The sequence below is a fragment of the Schistocerca nitens genome, chromosome 6, assembly GCF_023898315.1.
Source record: "Schistocerca nitens isolate TAMUIC-IGC-003100 chromosome 6, iqSchNite1.1, whole genome shotgun sequence".
In the NCBI taxonomy this organism is placed as follows: domain Eukaryota; kingdom Metazoa; phylum Arthropoda; class Insecta; order Orthoptera; family Acrididae; genus Schistocerca; species Schistocerca nitens.
The window spans coordinates 265,347,798-265,350,800 of record NC_064619.1 but is presented as its reverse complement, the minus strand read 5'-3'; the positions used below and the strand labels follow the sequence as shown (position 1 = coordinate 265,350,800).

The 3,003-nt window shown below is 52.6% G+C and overlaps 1 non-coding gene across 1 annotated transcript; it reads left to right on the top strand.

The window, feature by feature from the left end:
* The first annotated feature begins 358 nt into the window (after positions 1-358).
* LOC126191748 (U6 spliceosomal RNA) lies at positions 359-462 on the top strand. Its single transcript, XR_007538465.1, has one exon. It is a non-coding gene; the product is annotated as a U6 spliceosomal RNA (small nuclear RNA).
* Positions 463-3,003: the final 2,541 nt, after the last annotated feature.

Sequence of the window (3,003 nt, the reverse complement as noted above, 5' to 3'; positions counted from 1 at the left end):
CGAATTACGTTAAGTTTTCTCCTTCTAATATGATGATGTGCAATTTCTGCCTTCGGTGTAACTTTCTAAGAAAACGTGAAAGTATTTACAGAACAGCATCGTATATCTGTTCTTCGTGATACTGGGAGCGTGGTAAACCTGGTGCCATATTATTCCTCTAGAACAGCCCTGGAGAGGTCGCCGTGCATGACGCAGAACGATAAATATACGCTACCATATTACTTCTCTAGTAGACATTCGATCCGGCTAACATCTGGGCGATGGCTACTGCGCAAGCGTGTTTGCAGTCACCGCTTAGCAGTCCGACTACAACGTACTGTCTTTCTTTATAAAGTCCGCCCCCGGTATCTGAGTGGTTGTACTCGCTTCGGCGGTACATATACTAAAATTGGAACGATACAGAGATTAGCATGGCCCCTGCGCAAGGATGACACGCAAAATCTACCGAATAGCGACGATCAACACTAACACCATTAGCACACACGTGAAACTTCAACTGCTGCGAGAGATGTTATTGGCGTCGGACGTCGATATCGCACCACTACAGGAAGTACACTTGGCCACACTTCCAGACGTCGCGGGATATAACACTTATCCTTCTCCTGGTGACCACCTGGGACGCGGCGTAGCTATCTACGCCAGAGAAGGCATTCCAGTGACCGATATCACATACCTTCCATCTGCCAGAGGCATGGCCGTCTCTGTCATGGGGACGCGTATCGTCAACATTTACGCTCTGTCAGGCCCCACCCGCAGACGCGACAGGGCACTCTTCTATTCGCAAGAAATCGCTCCTTTGTTTCTTGGACGCTGCGACCATTACTTGCTTGGGGGTGATTTTAATTGTGTCTTGCACCCCAAAGATCAAGTGCCCCACTACAACACCTGTCAAGAACTGCGTCTTGTCGTCCGCGATCTGTTGCTCCGCGACACTTGGGAAGTTCGGCACGGCGACGCGCCTGGATATACTTACCAGACGAGTCACTCCGCGAGCCGCCTTGATAGGATTTACGTCTCTCGGGAACTCACACCTGCAGTCCAAGGTGCAGAACTTTGGCCCCTGGCCTTTTCGGACCACTGTGCCTACATCTGCAACATTCTCTTCCCCAAGCAAGTGGTCTGGCGGTGTCGTGCACCGTGGAAGCTAAACACCACCCACCTTCATGATCCCGAATGTCTTCAACGTGTTACCGAGACATGGGCCACCTGTGAACGTCGCTTACCTACATACTGCACGACCTTCACCTGGTGGCTGGAATGTGCCAAACCTGCCATTCGACGTACTTTGATTCAGTATGGAAAGGAAGTAACTGCGTGGCGCCGGCACACTACCGACTATTTCTACGCCGTTCTCCGCGACCTGGACGCCCAACCGCCCACCCCCGACACCCAGAAGGAACGCAGCAGGATTAAGGCGCAAATTATAACGTTGACACGCCATAGACTGCAGGGGGCTATAGTGCGAACCCGATGTCAAGATTCGGCGGAACAAGAACATCCCACCATGCATCACAAGGCCTCCGATAGGAAAAATCGACGACAACAACTCATCACCGTGATCAACACCTGTCACGGCCAGCACGTCACTTGCCAAGCTGAAATCGTCAGTACCTTTGTCGACCACTACCGCACAATGTACCAGGAGGAGACTACCGACAACCACGCTGAGGAGTCTGTGTTACCACACGTAACTCGCACCCTCACCAACGACGAAGCGGACGAAATGATGGAGCCAATTACGCGTGACGAAGTCCATGATGCAATCAAAAAAGGCGCTCTGAATAAGTCACCTGGTTTCGACGGATTTCCGATAGAATTTTATCGCGCTTTCCTCACACTGATGGCGTCACGGTGGAGAACGATGTTTCATGAACTGCTGACGATGGGGAACGCCGTACCGCCGTCCTTCGTCACGGGAATTATTATACCCATCCACAAACCGACACCAGGTGTGACGACAGCAAATTACCGTCCCCTGACTCTGCTTAACGCAGACTATATAAAATTTTTACACGTCTACTGGCAACGCGATGCCGCAAGGTCCTGCCTAGCATTCTATCCCCGGAACAGACAACTCCGGGCGGCTCAGTTAATATACAAACGGCCACAGGAGAATGTCGCGATTTAATTGCACTGGCAGCGGCGTGCAGACTCCGCGCCGCAGTGGTTGCCATTGATTTTGACAGCGCATTCGACAAAGTGCGGCATCCTTTTCTGTTCTCGGTGATGAACCGCATGGGTTTTCCACCAGCCTTTATCGACGTTATCCGGCGCCTGTACGGCACCGCCGAATCGCTGATTCAGGTTAATGGCCTTGTGGTGGGACCAGTGGCAATCCGGCGTTCCGTACGGCAAGGCTGCCCACTTTACTATATGCCATAAGCCTGGAGCCACTCATCGGGAGTCTGACGAGCCACCTTTCTGGTCTCACTCTGCGACAGCACAGTTTTCGATGTCGTGCGTATGCGGACGACCTCCTCCTCTTGATCCGCTCACGGAGTGAAACACACACGGTACTTGATTTGATATCAACGTACGGCGCTGCAGCGGGCAGTAACATGAATGTGGCTAAATCCGCGGCGATGCCCATTGGACGCGGCCTCTCACACGACGACTTAGCACCTCTCCCGTGTGTACAAATCCTACGATACCTTGGTATCATTTTCACCTCCACCGTGCGCCGCTCCGCTGCCATCAATTTTCGGCGTGCACTCCAAACTATCCGCACGACAATGCGACAAAATCTTCTCCGACGACTCGATTCTTTACAACGTGTCCAATACCTCAATCAACATGTGGCGTCCAGAATGGTCCACATCGCACAGGTCCTCCCGCTGCCATCAACAATTGGACGCAGCCTCCAAGCTGCCTTCGGATACTTCCTTACGGCCGGTACGCTCTTTAAGGTCCGCTACGACACGCTCACCCTTCCCATGCCTCGGCCTTGTCAATGTGCGACTCCGAGCGGCGTCCTTGTACATGTCCACCATGCACAAGCAGTGG